Raw genomic sequence first — 18,384 nt, 5'->3', positions numbered from 1 at the left:
TTTCAAATCTAGCCTCAGACAGTTACTAGCTGTGTGACCCTGGGAAAGTCACTTAACCTTATTTGCCTTGGTTTCCCCATCTGTAAAATGAGCTGGAGAAGGAAATAGCAAAACCCATCCCAGTATCTCTGTCAAGAAAAACCCAAATGGAGTCACAAAGAGTCAGAACTATTGACATGACTGAACGACAAAGTTCTTCTCAGTCAAAAATCTATAATTCTGTAATCTTTTTTTGTTCTCTCAAGACCTCAGTTTTTTCATCTTTAAAATGGTGAGTATACCACCAAAAAGTTTTTACCCCAAAATGGGCCAAATCAGGGAATAATGTACACACTCAATTGGGTGGAGTAATCTCTCTAACCCTGCAGGAAAATAGGAGGGGAAAGGGATAAAGAGAGGGGGGCAAAAGAAGGAAGGGCAGAGTGGGGGAGGGGACAGACAGAAGCAAATCCCTTTTGAAGAGTGATAGGAAGAAAGAAGATGGATAATGGAATAAATATCATGGGGAAGGGAATAGGATGGAAAGGAAACAGTTAACAATAGTAATCGTGAAAAAGAAAAAAGGGGGAAAAATGTACAAAAACATTTATAGCAACTCTTGGTGGAGGCTAAGAATTGAGAATCAAGGGAATGTCTATCAATTGAGGAATGATGGAAAAAGCTGTGTTATATAATTGTTGTGGAATGGACTTGTGCTACAGGAAATGAAAAACAGTATGATCCCCAAAAAACCTTCAAAGACTAATGAACATCAATGTATAGTGAAGTGAGCAGAGCTGAGAGGACGTTGTGCATAGTGACAGCAGTATTGTTCAATGAGTAATTGTGAATGACTTAACTACTCTCAGCAGTGCAATGATCCAAGACAATCCCAAGGAACTAATGAGGAAGCATACTATGCACCCCTATAGAAAGAACTCATAAAAAGAACACTTGTGGATTGTACATATATAACCTGATTATGATCTTGTGGAGGGGGAAGGAAAGGGAGGGAGGGAGAAAAATTTGGAACTCTAAATCTTATGAAAATGAATGTTGAGGGGGCGGCTAGGTGTCGCAGTGGATAAAGCACCGGCCCTGGATTCAGGAGTACCTGAGTTCAAATCAGGCCTCAGACACTTGACACTTACTAGCTGTGTGACCCTGGGCAAGTCACTTAACCCCCATTGCCCCCCCCAAAAAAAGAAAGAAAATGAATGTTGAAAACTACCCTTACATGTAAATGGAAAATTAAATAAAATAAATGTTTGTTGAACAAAAAAAATTAAATTAAATTTTTTAAAAATGGGCCAAATCTACCTTATAGGGTTGTTGGTGAGGGCTGTCAAACTGTTTGTTATTGTTCAGTCCTTTCAGGAGTCTTTGTGATCCCATTTGGAGTTTTCTTGGCAAAGGTACAAGACTGGTTTGCCATTTCCTTCTCCAGTTCACTGTACAGATGAAGAAACTGAGGCCAAGAGAGTTAAGTGATTTGCCCAGGGTCACACAGCTAGTATGTATCTGAGGCTGGATTTGAACTTGAGTCAGGTGCTCTAGCCACTGTACCACACAGCTGCCCCCAATCTAATTGTGACTTGGTGTTATTACTACCTGCGTGACCTTGGAGAAGTCCTTTAACCTAATCTTTCAGCCTCAGTTACCTCATCTGTAAAAATGAAGGGGGTGGGGCTTGGTTAGATCCTGAAAGTCTCCTTCCCTTTGGCAGAACCTCAGAAAGGAAGATTCCAGGCTTCCTTCTCCACCCTCCTGGCTCTGGGACTCCCTATTCCTCCTCCTCCTTGGACTCCAAGTTCCCTACCCACCACTCCCTACAGACATAGCCCTCATCTAAAGCTTTTACCCATTCCCCAGATGCCTGCTGGGTTGGCCCTGGGCCACGGCAAGCTGCCATCCTTGTTCAGGGCTCACCCTGCCCCTCCCATACAAAGATGACTTTGCGATGTTTGCTAGCCTGACGGAATTGAACCCTGGACCAGAATGTTCACTTAGAAGCTGAATGATTGCTCGTCTCCTCATTAGAGGGGATTCCTGCCCTGGGACAGGTCAGTCATGCTGACTACCCTCCTAGCTCTGAGACCACTTGGGATTCTGCAAAGAACATTCCCTCTTTAACTACATTTAGAGGCAGCTAAGAGGTGTGCTGGGCTGGCCAAAGGATAACCTGATTTCAAATTCAGACTCAGACACTTACTAGCTGTGTGACCCTGGGCAAGTCACTTAACTGCTGTCTGCCTCAGTTTCCTCATCTATAAAATGGGAGAACAATAGCACCTACCTCCAAAGTTATTTCGAAGATCAGATGAGATAATATTTGTAGGGCACTTTGTAAAACCTTAAAGAGCTATATATAAATGAGGGCTATTTTTCAACCCAAGAAAGGCTTATTAAGCATCTACTGTGTAGTAAAGTGTTATCCTTAGGGGTGGGGACACAAGAGTTAAATAAAATCATCAACAAACATTTGTTGAATGCCTACTATGAGCCAGCCACTGCTAGGAGCTTGAAAGAGAATAGGAATCCTCCGCTGGACCTGGGATCATCGGTAGAGGGAACACCTAGATGAGAAAATTGCTTTTACCAACAAAGGCTGACACCTTTTTGCAACTTCACATCAAAGGCAGGGCTTGAACTCCAAGGTATTCCTGGCTCCAAGACTGGCTCTCTATCAGCTAGAGGGATGAGAAAAGTAAAATACTCCCTGCTCTCAGGGGGTTTCCTTTCTAATGGAGAAAAACAACCCATTGAAGGGAGTTAAAAATAGAGTCAGGGCATGGTGGAGAAATAAGGCCATAGACTCAAGGACAGAGCCAGAGGAAAGAAAGATGGTTGTTCTGGGCCTTGCCTCAAAATGGAGATTGGGAAGAACTCACCAATGGGAGGAGAGGGCCACAGGGGCAGAGGAATATTCCAGAGTGATGAAACACTGACTGGGAACTTCCAGGGAAACCAGGCATTAAGCCACAGTGTCAGATGTTGGAGTCAGGTGGACCTGAGTTCAAATCCAGCCTCAGACACTTACTAGCTATGTGAACCTGGGCAAGTCACTTAACCAGATTGCCTCAAAAAAAAAAAAAGTAGAGCAAGGACAGGACTGTCCTGGGTGTATCTCTGGGTATATCTCAGTCCAGAAAAGTGTACAGCTCATCATGGACCCCGGGCTCCTCCTCACCTCTGTCGGGAGGTGGGCAGCCTGCTTCATTGTTAGTACCCCAGAACTGCAGTTGGTCATTGACAGCATCAGAGGCTTAAGGATTTCAAAGACATTTGTTGTTAATAATTAATAATCATAATAATAGCTAACACATACATGGTCCCTGTGATGCGCCCACTAAGCACTTCATAGTGATTATCTCTTCTGATCCTCAAATTGGCTTCCCCTGGAAGCTAGCGGCTACTATTATCCTCATTTGAAAAGGTTTCTGGTCTAATGGACATGGGGTTATTATATATGCAAGTGACGGACAGAGGCAGAATCTGATTGGAAAAATTCAAACAAAAAGAAAGATTCATACAAAATGTTAGGACAAATCTGAGGGAAAGGGGGAAGGGAATAAGCACTTATGTGGCACCTGCTATGTGTGGAATGGTTTATAAATATCTCATTTGATCATCACAACAACCATGCATTATTGACCCCATTTTAGTTGTTTCAGGTGTCTGACTCTTCATGACCCCGTGTGGGGTTTTCTTGGCAAAGACACTTGGAGAGGTTTGCCATTTCCTTCTCCAGCTCATTTTACAGTTGAGGAAACTGAGGCCAATAGAGTGGAGTGGCTTGTCCAGGGTCACACTGCCAGTAGGTATCTGAGGCTCAATTTGAACTTGGGTCTCCAGAAGCACTTGGTTGGGGGTGGCAGGTCAGGGATTAACACCAAGGAAGGCTGAATGGAGGAGGTGGCATCTGAGATGGGCCTTGAAGGGAAGGATTTCAATTTGAGGGATACATTGCAGATGGGGGTTATAGAGCAAGCAAAGGCTCAAATATGGAAGATGACAGGAAGAGAATAAGATGTGGGAGGAGTGGTCCGGTGTGGGGGAAATAGAAAAGTTGGGAAAATGTGAGAGAAAACCATAGAGTTGGTGAATCCAGGCTTGTCTCTTAAGGCCAAGGAAGGCTTTTGAGAGTAGGGAAGGACAGGGCAGACCTGGACCTTTAAAGTGTTCCATGCCCCTGTAAAGAATGGATAGGAAGGACAGAGAGACTTGACACAGGGAGATCAGTTGGGAGAAAACTGTTGAGGCCAGAGGTGATAAAGGCCCAAGGAGGGTGGTGACGATGGGTGTGGAGAGGTGGGGAACCAAGTGGAGAGAGATGCCAACTGGCTGGAAATGAATGGATGATGACTCATGCTTTAAGTCTGGATGACCGGGAGGATGGTGATGCCCTCCGCAGAGGCAGGGAAATTAGGGGGAAGGGCAAAGGATTTTGGGATCTGTTCTTTTTGAGATGAAGGAGCAAGGATGTTATCCAGGTCTGGATGCAGGCTTGGAGGTCAGGAGGGAACCTGGGGCTGGTAAAATAGGGCTGGGAGCCACCTGTCTGGAAAAAAACTCGTGGGGGCCTTAGGGATCATCTAATCTAACCCACCCGGGCCTTTTTATTTTTAAATGAAGCAGCTAGGTGGCTCAGGGGATAGAATGCTGGCCCTGGAGTCAGGAAGACTTACTTTGTTGAGTTCAAATCTGGCCTCAGACATTTACTAGCTGTGTGACCCTGGGCAAGTCACTTCACCCTGTTTGCCTCAGTTTCCTCATCTGTAAAATGAGCTGGAAAAGGAAATGGCAAACCACTTCAGTATCTTTGCCAAGAAAACCCCAGATGGGATCATGGAGAGCCAAACTATTGATGTCTCTTGTTTTTGTTTTGTTTTGTTTTGTTTTTTCTGTTTTTTAAATGAGGCAATTAGGGTTAAGTGACTTGCCCAGGGTTACACAGCTAGTAAGTGTTAAGTGTCTGAGGCTGGATTTGAACCCAGGTACTCCTGACTCCAGGGCCGGTGTTCTATCCACTGCGCCACCTAGCTGCACCGAGAGCCAAACTATTGAACAGCAGCAACATTTGGCCGATTGACTGATTACATGGAAGAAAATCTAAGCCAGGGAGAGTCAAGTGACTTGCCCAAGATCTTACAGATAGACCTGATATTTGAATCCAGGACTTCTGACTCCAAAGTAAGTGTTTATTCAGTTGTTGCTATTGCTTTCCCAGCCATATCACAATAGCCTCCCTGGGTATGGTGTAGAGAAAAAATGAAGCAGGGCCAGGGATAGGGCCCTGGAGGGAGAGGGGGGACACCCATGTTTACAGGCTGGGAGGAGGAACAGGAGACAGGTAGAAGGAGAACCAGGACCAAGAAATGGGATGTAAACTGAGAGAAGTGAGAGTATTCATAAAGAGGGGGGTAGGGATGAGACCAGAAATAGGAAAATGAACGATCTGTCACCTGCTGCTGATGGGAGGTGAAGGGAGGGTGAGGACTGAGGTCATGGTGAGACCCAGTGGTGGGAGGAACTTGAAGAGTGAGGAAGTGGTGGCCAATGAGGAGAAGCCATTCTTTCTAGAAGTTTAGTCTTAGAGAGAATAGAGAGAAAATAAGAACTCTGGAGCACGGAATGAGCTCAAAGGAAAATGTTTTTAGGGTGGGGAAACAAGGGAGAAACAAGAAGGAGGAGAACAGAGGAAGTCAGAGTTAGGAAATAGGATGCAAGATGGCAAGAGACCTTAAGAACACAGAATTTGAAAACTAGAACAGACCTTAGGACACAGAATGTTAGAAATAGGAAGGACCTAGAACATAGGATGTCAGAGATCGAAAGAGCTTTGTAGAGGTAAATAGAGTACTGGATGACTAATGCAGAAATATGTTGGATGTGGCTGTACATATTGCTTGCTGTCTTGGGGAGAGGGGAGGGAGGAAGAAAAATTTGAAACTAGAAATCTTATGGAAACAAATGTTGAAAATTATCTCTACATGTAACTGGAAAATAACAAAATACTTTTATGGAAAAAAAAAAAGAGTGCTGGGCTTTTAGCACAGAAGTTAGGAGTTCAAATCGTATCTTAATATACGGGCCATGTGGCCCTGGTAAGTCATTTAACTTCTTTTGGTCTCAGTTTCCTCGTTAGTGAAACGAGGATAATGACAACACCTGCCTCCCCGTTGTTGTGAGAATTAAATGAGATAATAAGTGTTAAGCACTTAGCACAGGGTTTAACACACAGTAAGCACTAAATAAATGTTAGCTGTCCTCACCACCACCACCACCACCACCACCACCATGAGGCCCAGAGGGACAAAGACCCTTGCCCTAAGTCGCACAGGGGCGAGGGTAAGGAATGACATTTCCAGCCTCCAGGCACTAGGCTTGCCCTCCACCAGCTTCACCCCACCCCCGGGGGCAGAAGTGGGTGCTGCGCGTGCCATGGTCTCGGGGTCTGGACTGGCCGGCGCTCTCCGCGACCTGTAGTCTGTCAGTTCCCCCAGCTGAGAGTTTGCAAGGCAATACAAAATGCATGAGCCTAGCGCTGGGAAATGGGAGCCACCCTGGGCGGTCCGGTGAAAGGAGGATGCAGACCTGGCTCGGCAAAATACTCTGGCGAAATTGCGCAGCTCCAGCCGAGCATCCGCCTAGCCCCGGAGGCGCCCGTGACGAGGCAGGAGGCCGCCCGAGCCGCCGCGTCAGGCAGCCGGAGAGTGCTGTGCCTTTAAGGCGCACCTGCGGCCGCCCGGCGCAGCCCAAGAATAACCTCTTGGCCGCTCCCTCCGCACCGCGCACCCCCACACCGGCTTCCCGGCACTCGGAGCGGTGCCGCTGATTGGCGGGCGTGGCAGCCAATGACGGCGTGAGGGGGACGGTACCAACGAGAAGTTGGGGGACCCAGGCCGGCACGCCGGGTGCTGCGCGCTCTGGTCCTTCGCCCCTCAGCCGGCCTGGAGAGGGCGGGGTCCGGGCTGGGGGCGCCCTTAAAGGAGCCCCGCCAGTCTACCTGACTCAAGGGGAGCAGGTAATCAGGGGCTGCGAGCGGGAGTCCTCCCACCCACCCGGGGAAGGGGCTTGGGGGCGGAGCCGGGAGAGGTCCGGGGCTGCTTAAAGGGCCCCGCCCTAGAGATCCCTGCCTGGGAAAGCCGGGGTTTCGGGGTTTAGACTACCGGTGGGCTTTGGGAGGCTAGACGGATGCGTGTTGGGGAGTGAAAGATAAAGAGACTGGGGACAGAACTAACCTAGAGCTTAGAGCAAAGAACATAGAACACAGAGCGTAAGACTGGAGAGGGGGAAACCTTAGAACTTAAAATGTCGGGCTTGGAGGGACCAGAGAACCCAGAAAGTCAGAGCTGGGAGGGCCCTTAGAACCCAGGATATCAGTAGAAGGTTTAGAACTGGGAGGGCCATAGAAACACTGGCGGCTCTATAGTTCAATTTCCCGGTTTGGGGCTGAATGTATAGCTCTGGGACTCATCTGCAGAGAGATGATAAATTAAGCCCATGGGAGTGGATGAGATCACCTAAGGGTTTAGAGAAGAGAGAACCCAGTGCAGAGCCTTGAAGAACACACAGCCAAGTGGGACGAGGGTGATAATCCAGCAAAAGAGACCGAGAAGCTGCAGATAGGTAGGAGAAGAGAAGAGAGCAGCAACATGAAAACCCAGAGATGAGAGTGGCCAGGAGGAGAAGGTGACCCTCGGGGTCAGACGTTGTAGAAAGGTCAAGAAGGGTAAGAAATGGGAAGTGGCCTTTCAATTTAGCATCGAAGAGAACAGTGGTAACTTTGGGGAGAGCAGGTTCAGGTTAGTGATTCGGTCTGAAACCAAACAGACTTCAAGGGGTTGAGGAGGGATTGAGAAGAGAGAAAATAAATCGGAGGACCTGAGTTCAAATTTGCCCTCAGACATTTACTAGCTGTGTGGCCCCGGGCAAGTCAGTTAATCTTGATTGCTTCCACAAAACGAAAGAAGGAGGAGGAAAGTAGAGATGGTGAGTGTAGACAGCTTTTGCAAGAATTTTAGGTGAGAAAGAGAGAAGTAGAGAATGATCAATTGAGAGAATGGTGACAGGGAGTGAGTTTTGGAAGGATGGGGAAGACTTGGGCATGTTTGTAGGCAGCCAGGAAGGAAAAAAGGTAGGGGACTGAAAGTTAGACACAGAGAGGGGATTATAGTGAAAAAAAGGCCCTGGGGGCCCTAGTTAGGGTTCGGGAGGGGGGATCTAGGCTTTGGTAAGAAGCCATCCCTTAGTCAGAAATCGGAGGGGAGGAGATAGAAGGGAATGAGGACAGGGAGATGTAAAATGAGGAAAAGAAGAGAGCGCTCTAGGCTAATGTCTCAATTTTGTAAGGGAAGAATGAGGCAAAGTCCTCTTCTGAGAGGTTGAGAGGAGGGATCTCTGAGGAGAAAAGAGAAGGCTTGTAACATCCCCTGTGGTAAATGGGCTAGAGAAGAAAGAAGTGTGAAAGGGTTGTCTGAGGGTTTAGTCGAGAATAGATAACAAATTTCTAGTGGAACCATTCCAAACAGTTGGGAAATTTGTACCATGATGATAGCTAGTCAAGCCTTTACATAAATTATCTCGTAACACCCCTGGGAGGTAGGTGCTATTATTATCCCCATTTTACAGAGGTGGAAAATGAGGCAGACAGAGGGTCAAGCGACTTGCCCAGGATCACACAGTAAATGAGCTCAGGTCTTCCGGACTTCATTGGACCCCCAATGTGCCATTAGCATGTGAGTTGGAGCTGAGGGTGTAGCTGGTGGGAATAAGGCAGGTTTGGAGTTTTTGGCAGGATGTAATTGTTGAAAGGAGGGAACAGATTCAAGAGTATTAAAAAAAAATAATGGTGTAGAGCTGAATTGGTTCATCAAGGGATTGAGTTTGGGGAATGGAGGGTAGAGAGTGTAGAGATATCATGAATGATAGCCATGGGAAAGTGCTGGGGGAAGGAGGGAATTTTAAAGATAAAGAACAGGAAATAATGGAACAAGAGCATGATCAGGTAAACGATGAGGGAGTGGTTCTAGGCTGGGGGGCCTGTGTGTAATTGGATTCCCTTGGAATTGAAGTGAATTCAACAAACATTAATGGTCACTGCAGTCTGCCTAGCCCTGCTTTGTGAAGGAACAGAAAACCTGGTCCACTACCTTTGGGATGCTCATGGTCAAGGAGGCAGAGGAGATAGGGACATAGACCTCTTAGTTTTAAGCTATTAAAGGGTAAAATTGCACTCAGACAGATGTTTCCTTTACTTCAGGGCAGGATGAAGTGACAGGCACAGGAGAGGGACAGACACAGGGCTGAGGGGCTTCAGAGGAGGGAGTGATTGCTTCTGTTTAGGGAGGATCAGTGAAAGCTTCCTGGAGGAGGCAGCATAGGACCTGGACCTTGATGGGGGAGCGTGAGCATAGACTGGGAGTTGCCAGGCTACTTAGAAGCTGTTGATTAGAGGGTTATGGATTGGGGCAGCTAGGTGGCGCAGTGGATAAACACCAGCCCTGGATTCAGGAGGACCTGAGTTCAAATCCAGCCTCAGACACTTGACACTTACTAGCTGTGTGACCCTGGGCAAATCACTTAACCCCAATTGCCTCACCAAAAAAAAAAAAAATTAAATAAAAAAAAGAATAAAGAAAGAAAAGGATTATGGGTTTAGAGTTCGGAAGAACCTTAGAGCTCATCCAGTCCAAGCCACTTAATGAGGAACTGTTGTTCAGTTGTTTTTTGGTCATATCTGACTCTTTGTGACCCTATTCAGGGTTTTCTTGGCAGAGATACTGGAGTAGTTTGCCATTTCCTTCTCCGGCTCATTTTACAGATGAGGAAACTGAGGCCAACAGGGTGAAGTGACTTGCTGGGTTCACATAGTTGGAAAGTGTCTTAGGCTAGACTTGAACTCAGGAAGATGAGCCTTCCTGACTCCAGACTCAGCACACTATCCACTGTGGCACCCAGATGTCCCCTGTGAAGCCCAGCAAATTTAAAAGATGTGCTCAAAGTCACACATCTAGTTGATGTCTCAGGCAGGATTTGAGCTTAGGTCTTCCTGACTATCTGCTGCATCCTGCTGCAATGATGATAGAAAAACTTCCTTTAAAAGTGGAATGATCTGGACCCACCAGGCATCATCAGTTGGGTTCTCCCTTGCTAGGTGTGTTGCTGAGTAGATTTTTGTTCTTGTGGGTGTCGGACCATCTGGCTGTTGAATACCCTGCCAACTCTGAGGAGATACTGTGTCAATCAGCTAGCATTTATTAAGTCCTACTATGTGCCAGATACTGTGCTAAGGCTATGAAACTGTAGAGTGAGCTGGCACCCTCTTCCCATGCCTGCCCCTGCTGGCACCAGCTCCTGTCTTCCATCCCTTGCAGGGTTGTCTTCAGGGTCTCAAGGATAGACAGGTTCCCTACCCTTTTGCAACTCTCTGTCATTCTTCCCTCTCCACCCCACCCTAAGCACAGACACAACAGTGCCCTGGACATAGCAGGGAGTGTTCATCATTCAGCCCAGTTCAAATATTCCCTCCCCAGGTTGCTCTGGCAATAATGGAGAACTGAGTGAGGCACCCCCTGTCTCCCACAGGGACGAACTTCTCCCCTGGGAGAAGTCTTCCTCATTGTGACTTCAGGGTGGCATGAACCTGAGTTGGATAAGCTCTGGACCTATAGAAGAAGGGAAGTCATTGAGCTGAGAGGGATTCTAGACCAAAACAAAACAAAACAAAACAAAAAAACCCAACCCCAGAAGTCAGTGCTGGAAAGCACCTGAAAAAATTCAGGGGTTAGGTCAGTTAGAACTAACAGAGGTAGGGGGCGGCTAGGTGGCACAGTGGATAGAGCATTGACCCTGGATTCAGGAGGACCTGAGTTCAAATCTGGCCGCAGACACTTAACACTTACTAGCTCTGTGACCCCGGGCAAGTCACTTAACCCCAATTGCCTAAAAAGAAAAAAAAAAAAGAGAACTAACAGAGGTCCCATCAATTCTGTATCTCTGATCCTCTGAGTAGAGAACATTGGATGTCCAAGGTAGAAGGTACTTTGGGACATTGAGCTTGGAATGTTAGTACCTTCCAAAACCTGAAGGGATTCAGAAGGCAGAGGGATCATTTCTGGCTGGAGTTCAAGTAGAATTTTTTTTTAAAAGCTTCTTAGAGAAGGTGATTTTTTTGAGTTGGACCTTGAAGGATCAATTAACTAATTAGTATGCATTTATTACTCCATGATTTTGTGCCAGGTACTAGGTGTAGGGGATAGGAAGACAAAAATGAAAGGTGATGCTTGCTAAAGGATGTGGGTGGCAGGTTGAGGAATTGAATTGAAAAAGCATTTATTAAGCACTTACCAAGTGCTGAGTGCCAGGGATACAAATATAAAAGCAAAGGTAGTCCATGATCTCAAATTGCTTACAGTCTAATGGGGAAGACAACTGACAGAAGAATGAAGGCATTTTGGTTAGTGGGACTATAGAGGAGCAAATTGATACACCCTATCCAGGAACAATGACAGAGTTGATTTTATTTTGATTCTTGGTTCCAGATGGGAGATGCAGAGGGAAATGGGGGTGGGGAGGAAAAGGTACAAGAAGGCTTGTCCAGCTTTGATGAACTTTGAAGGAGAGTGCAACTTTCCTGAAATAGTGATCTCAGAAATTCAGTCACCAATCAGAACAGGTGTTGCAGATGGGGGGAAGAGGGGCCTGGGTAGAACTAAATAATATTGGTAAACTACAACACTGAAAGTAATCAAAGGAGAGTTCACTGAAGATGTCACTTGAACTGTTTGACTTTCCAGAATCGACTTTAGACAGGGAAAGTTTGAAGTTACTTTTTTTTTTAAACTTAGGAGGTAGAGAGAAAATTGAGCAATATGGAAGAATTACAGTGCTGAGTTCTATGGAGGTGATATAGTTTGTGGATCCAGTGTAATGGGAATTTTTTAGTTTTTATTTCCTTTTATGCCATATTAATTTTTATTATTTAGAGCCCAGGACAATTTTTTTGCTTTTTTTTTCCGGGGCAATGAGGATAAAGTGACTTGCCCAGGGTCACAAGTGTCTGAAGCCAGATTTGAACTTAGGTCCTCCTGAATCCAGGCCAGTGCTTTATCCACTGTGCCACCTAGTTGCCCCAACCCAGGACAATTCTTTCTGCAAGTTTTGGTTAATTGAAAGCCTGTCCTCTGTTAATATTAACCTTACCTGACCAAAACCTGACTCATGGAACAATCATGTTAAGAGAAGGTCAGGACTGTTTCTCTTAGTTGAGAGGTTGTTGAGGTGGCTGAAACCTATCACATGGGATGTAAAAATTTACTTGGGGCCTTAAAAATTTCATAGATAAAAAGCCAGAGGAAGATTCTCAGCTTTTCTCAACATGTAAATCCCTTCTCCCTCTTTTAGCTTATTTGTAAACCTTATAAATGTAGTTTAATCTATAACCTGACTTTGTTTACCTATAAAGTTTGTATCCTTAAGAGATATATGAGATTAACTTTTATAACATTGAAGGAAGCATGGGATTATGAATTTGTCTTTTCTTCAACTTTAATAGCCTAAGAGAAATGTACAAGGTAGCAGTATGTAAAAGAATTATTTCTTTGTCACTCTGACATAATTTTATCTATAAGAGGCTTTGTTAGAATTCTAATTAGGGTTCAGATTTATATTATTTGTCTGAGATTTGAATTTAGGCTTAAGTATAATAAAAACAGGTTTTTCTAAACTCTCTAATTTCTGTGTTGTGATGGATTTCTTTTGGCAGCAGTTACCTCCCACATGAACTCAAAGAGGAGATATTTTGCCCATAATACCAGTAATGATGAGAGAAACTGTGGAAGATACTGACACAGTGACTATAATTCTAAGCCATTCCAGGATATCAGAAAAGCCCACGTTTACGTTGGCAAATAAACAAGATAAAGGGCTTTAACAGAAGCAAATATAATTGTAAGACTTATCTCAAGAAGAACTTATCAGTGAGCTTACTGACAGATATCTCTGTTGTATAAAACCACGTTCAACATTCTTGGACTATGAAAAAAAAATTACAACTCCTTAAAAAAGGCTTTTAGAGATAAGTGAGAAAGAGAATGGCCCCACATGCCCCTAAATCTTTATAGTAGAACTTTTTTGTAGTAGTAAAGAACTGGAAACAAAGTAGTTGGTCATTGTTTGGGGAGTGGCTAAATGAGTTGTGGGAGATGAATGTGATGGAATATTACTGCTCTGTAAGAAGTGGTGACTATAGAGAAGCATGAGAAAACTTGTAAGAACTGATTCAAGGTTAAGTTAGCAGAACCAAGGAAACAAAATACAAATGACTAGAATAATGTAAATGGAAAATTGGAGGAAACTAGGTGGTGCAGTGGATAGAGTACAGTGCCTGCAGTGAGGAAGACCTGAGCTTAAATCCAACCTTAGATGCTTACTAGCTGTGTGACCCTGGGGAAGTCACTTAACCCCTGCCTGTCTCAGTTTTCTCAACTGTAAAAAAGGAGATATTTAATATCACCTACTCCCCATAGTTGTCATGAGGGTCAAATGCAAAAATATTTGTAAAGTGTTTATCTTAGTACCTGGCACATAGTAGGCATTCAGCTGATACTTGTTTCCTTTTCTTACTGGATGTGTGATCCTGGACAAGCTGCTAAACTTATTCCAGCCTCAGTTTCCTCATCTGGAAAATAAGAAGAGTTAGACTCAATGTCTTCCAAGAACCCTTTCAGCCCTAAGTCTATGATCCTATGCACATAACAATAAAATGATTGAAACTGAATTCAGTGAAATTTTAATAACCTAACTCAACCTCAGAGCATAAATACAGAGAAGTTCCACTCTTCTTTGCAGAGGTGGGGGACTATAGGTGTGGAACACTGCATATGTCAAACTTTTAAAGTTAATTTTGCTGAATTTCCCCCCTCTTATTCTTTGTTAAAATTGGATATCTCTCTGGGAGAAGACCAAGTGGAGTACATTGGGAAATGTAGATGATATAAAGACAAAAAAGATCAATATTATGTTGTTGTTGTTTTCTTTTTCTTCTTTCTTTCTTTCTTTCTTTCTTTTTGCAGGGGCAATGAGGGTTAAGTGACTTGCCCAGGGTCACACAGCTAGTGTCAGGTGTCTGAGGCCGGATTTGAACTCAGGTCTTCCTGAATCCAGGGCTAGTGCTTTATCTACTGCACCACCTAATTGCCCCTATGTTGTTTTTTAATAGAAGGTTTATTGTCTGATGCACATCACTGTAAAAGATATCCAGAAATCCAAAAAAGCTCAAGGCAGAAGCAATGAGCTGATGAGGACCAAAAGAAACAAGAAAGGTGTGAGTAAATGAAAAAGCTTTTAGAAGAATGAAAGGAGAGAGAATGCTAAATTTGACCAAAATGGTTGATCTTACTGAAATCAGTTCAGAGTCAGTTATTATCACCTTCCTTCAGCCTGCAAATGCAGTAATTCTAGAAAATGCAAAAAAAAAAAAAGTGAAAAAGAAAAAAGGAGGCAGGGGAGAAAAATTGGGACCACATTCCTCTGAAACCCAGCCCAGAACAGGAAAAAATGGAGACCCAGATCCATCAGCCACAGTAGCCAAAAAAATCAATGAGGCTGGATTAAGTGGTGGAATGAACCCAGCCATTGAAGAAAGAAAACGAAACTGGCAATCCCCAGAATGTCATGTCTCAGATTACCATAAAAAGAAAACAAAAGAAAAAAAAAACCCTTGGGTTAAAAAAGAAGACACCAGGTTTGTTGTTATTCAGCCATTTCAGTCCAACTCTTCATGACCCCTTTTGGGGTTTTCTTGGCAAAAATATTGGAGCGGTTTGCCATTTCCTTTTTCAGCTCATTTTACAGATGAGGAAACTGAGTCAAATAGAGTTAAGTGACTTTTGCAGGATCACACAGCTTTCTATCTAGATTGGAACTAAGGAAAATGAATCTTCCTGATTGCAAGCCCAGTGCTCTGTGCACTATGGCGCCACCTAGCTGCCCAGACACCAGGTAGAACTAGTTAATAGAGGACTAACCCTAAGACTCCACCTCCTCCACTAGTGGTTTCTTTGATGGGAGTCAACCTGCAGCTGACATGTAGTGGCTAAAGAATTCGGATCTCAAGAGGTCGATGAGACTCCTCTGACTTCCTGTTAGGCTGGCTGGTCTTTGGACACTAAACATCCAGGGCCTAATACCATGCCCTGTTCAGAGCTTTTCATCCTAATGGGAACTGCCAGAGATTGTCCTTCCTGGTGCATTCTCTAAGAGCTCCAGGACACTTCCCCACCCTGTACTTTTTTTTTTTTTTTAGTGAGGCAATTGGGGTTAAGTGACTTGTCCAGGGTCACACAGCTAGTAAGTGTTAAGTGTCTGAGGCCGGATTTGAACTCAGGTACTCCTGACTCCAGGGCTGGTGCTCTATCCACTGCGCTGCCTAGCTTCCCCCACCCTGTACTTTTTTATGGAGGTTATTATCTCTAGCATGTAGGAAATTTTTGTAAAGAGCCTGAGAAACAGATATATCACTCTATAGAATGAGCAATAGTTTTTCTTATAGAGGGTTATAGTAAAAATTCTTGCATTTTTGTTTGTTATTCCTATTACATAGAGACAGATTAATTTTATATATATACATCTACGTACAAACATATGTATTTCTGTATTCCTTTCTATTCCCATTCAGTAATTGGTAGTTATATAATGTCTAATTTACCTAAAACTACTAAGGTCCTTAGGGTGATTTTTGTTTATCTTTTAGCTGTACTTATCTAGTTCTAGAAGAGGCACACTGAGGCCCCCATGTATTTTAATTTTTCTGCTATTTCTTCCTGTAACTCAATTAAATTTTCTTTTAACTACTTATTGGCAGCTAGGCAGTCTAGAGGAGAGAGTACCAGTCTGAAGTCAGGAAGACCTGAGTTCAACTTTGGCATTACTAATATTAGTTTTATGACCCTGGGCAAGTCATTTAAACTGTTTGCTTCAGTTTCCTCATTTGTAAAAATGGGGATATAATAGCACTTACCTCCAAGGGCTGTCATGAGGATCAAATGAGGTAATAATTGTAAAGCTCTTAGCATAGTGCTTGGCACATAGAAGGTGGTATATAAATGTTATCTATTATTATTGTTATTATTAGAGGGACAGCTGGGGGGTGCAGTGGATAGAGTGCTGGGCTTGAAATCAGGAAGACTCATCTCCCTGAGTTCAAATCTGGCCTCAGACACTTACTAGCTTGTGACTCTCAGCAAGTCACTTAACCCTGTTTGCCTCCTCTTCTATAAAATGAACTGGAGAAGGAAATGGCAAACCATTCCTGTACTGTTGCCAAGAAAAGCCCTAATGGGGGTGGCTAGGTGGCGAAGTGGATAAAGCACCAGCCCTGGATTCAGGAGTACCTGAGTTCAAATCCGGCCTCAGACACTTGATACTTACCAGCTGTGTGATCCTGGGCAAGTCACTTAACGCCCATTGCCCTGCAAAAAAAATTAAAAAAAAAAACCCAAAACAAAAAAAAGCCCCAATGGGGTCATAAAGAATTGGACACAACTGAAATGACTGAACTTATTAAATGCCAATCCATTTGATGCATATGTATACATGCATACATATATACATATATGAAGTATTGATGTTATTTCATTATATATGATGCTTTTCAGTATCACCCTACTTCTCTTTTCACTGTCTATTTTTATTGTTATCTTGACTGAGACTGAGAATGCCACCTCTGCTTTTAAAAATTCATCTGAATTAATAATAAGTTTTGTGCCAGGGGCAGCTAGGTGGCACAGTGGATAGAGCACTGGCCCTGGAGTCAGGAGTACCTGAGTTCAAATTCGGCCTCAGACACTTGATACTTACTAGCTGTGTGACCTTGGGCAAGTCACTTAACCCTCATTCCCCCCCAAAAAAAAAAAAGTTTTGTGCCAGCCCTTCATGGGAATTTGTGAATTTTGTGTCCTTCTTGTAAAAAGCATATTATTGAATTATGCTTTCTAATTCTGCTACTTTCCTCTGTTTTATGGGTGAGTTCATTCCATTCACAGCCACTATAATGACAGTTACTTGTTTATTTCCCTCTGTTATTTTCTCTTATAATTTTCCCTCCTTTTTGCCCCCATCTTTACAAAAAAAGGTGGTAAAAGAAAAGAATTATGATCAACATTGGAAATTTATCATTGAAGTGATATGAACCCATTTTTCTGCTCTTATTCCTTTAACCTGGTAAGGATTTTGATCATTGGTTCTTATGCTTTTTGTCTTTCTTATCTCCTCTGTATTAATCATCATCCAAAGTGAAAGTTAGTTTTGCTTGTGACTGTTCTTTCTTTGATGCTACTATCCCTTGTAAACATTTCTCTTCTTTCCTTGGCCCCACCTGTTTATTTCTAAGTTTAATAAATTTCTGGACCTAACTTGTTGTGTTTGTTTATTCCACCCTCCTTTTCCTGTTGAGATAAGAGTAAGGTTCAGGAGATCCTCTTTTTGCTTCTTCCTTCTGAGAAGATTAAATTGATTTTTGTATCATTTTTTATTGATTCTATTTAAGTTTAATTGATTTTGTCTTATAATCGCCTAAGTCATGGTTCTTTGTCTCTGAACTTAGTGCAGAAATTCTGTTGGCCTGTAATGGGTTAAGTTTAGAAATCTAATCTCTTGTTAATCACTTTTTTTTTTTTGGTGAGGCAATTGGGGTTAAGTGACTTGCCCAAGGTCACACAGCTAGTAAGTGTTAAGTGTCTGAGGCTGGATTTGAACTCAGGTCCTCCTGAATCCAAGACCAGTGCTTTATCCACTGCGCCACCTAGCTGCCCCCGCACCTTTTCTTTTTTTACATTTTAAAAATATTTATTAACTAATTTAATTTTTTAATGTTTTTAAAACTTTGAGTTCCAAATTCTCTTCCTTCCTCCCTCCCCCATTGAGAAGGCAAACAGTTCCATGTAGGTTATATATGTGTAGTCATGCAAAACATTTCCATATTAGTGGACCAAAAAACCTCAAGTAAAATAAAGGAAGTAAAAAAAATATTGTGGTTCAATATGTATTCAGACACCATCAGTTCTTTCTCTGGAGATGGATAGCATTTTTTGTGATAAATCCTCCAGAGTTCTCTTGGATCATTGTATTGCTGACACTAGCTAAGTAACTCACAGCTTATCATCTTACAATATTGCTGTTACTTTGTATCCAGTACATTTCACTTTACATTAGCTCATGTAAGTAAGTCTTTCCAGGTTTTTCTGAGAGCATCCTGCTCATCATTTCTTATAGAACAACAGTGTTCCATCATAATCATATACCACAATTTGTTCAGCCATTCTCCAACTGATGAGCAGCCCCTCAATTTCCAATTCTTTGCCACCCGAAAAGAGCTTGTACTAGTATTTTTGTACATATAGG

At 43.4% G+C, this 18,384-nt stretch overlaps 1 protein-coding gene across 5 annotated transcripts in view; it reads left to right on the top strand.

Moving 5' to 3' along the window:
- The first annotated feature begins 6,865 nt into the window (after window positions 1–6,865).
- Window positions 6,866–18,384, top strand: part of ABCA7 (ATP binding cassette subfamily A member 7) — a 54,856-nt gene continuing 43,337 nt past the window's right edge. For all 5 annotated transcript variants that reach the window (XR_006354153.1, XM_043977816.1, XM_043977815.1 and 2 more), the window contains exon 1: window positions 6,866–7,006. The gene's annotated coding sequence lies outside the window, so the exon portion shown is untranslated. The remainder of the gene's footprint in view (window positions 7,007–18,384) is intronic.

The sequence above is a fragment of the Dromiciops gliroides genome, chromosome 1, assembly GCF_019393635.1.
Source record: "Dromiciops gliroides isolate mDroGli1 chromosome 1, mDroGli1.pri, whole genome shotgun sequence".
NCBI lineage: Eukaryota > Metazoa > Chordata > Mammalia > Microbiotheria > Microbiotheriidae > Dromiciops > Dromiciops gliroides.
The sequence above is the reverse complement of the archived record's forward strand: the minus strand, read 5'-3'. Positions and strand labels throughout refer to the sequence as shown.